Source organism: Lepidothrix coronata, unplaced genomic scaffold (genome assembly GCF_001604755.1).
Source record: "Lepidothrix coronata isolate B3197 unplaced genomic scaffold, Lepidothrix_coronata-1.0 Scaffold266, whole genome shotgun sequence".
NCBI lineage: Eukaryota > Metazoa > Chordata > Aves > Passeriformes > Pipridae > Lepidothrix > Lepidothrix coronata.
In genome coordinates this window covers 394,994-395,363 of record NW_016690446.1, presented here as the reverse complement: position 1 = coordinate 395,363, position 370 = coordinate 394,994, and positions in this window count along the sequence as shown.

Here is a 370-nt window from a genome sequence, read left to right as displayed (position 1 = left end):
GCGCCAGCCCCACGTGCCACACTGCTCAGCAATGCCACACTGCTCAGCGGTGCCACACTCCTCGGCAGTGCCACACTGCTCAGCAATGCCACACTGCTCAGCGGTGCCACACTCCTCGGCAGTGCCACACTGCTCAGCAATGCCACACTGCTCAGCGGTGCCACACTCCTCGGCAGTGCCACACTGCTCAGCAGTGCCACGCTCCTCGGCAGTGCCACACTGCTCAGCAATGCCACACTCCTCGGCAGTGCCACACTCCTGAGTGGTGCCACACTCCTGAGTGGTGCCACACTCCTGAGTGGTGCCACACTCCTCGGCAGTGCCACACTCCTGAGTGGTGCCACACTCCTCGGCGGTGCCACACTCCTGA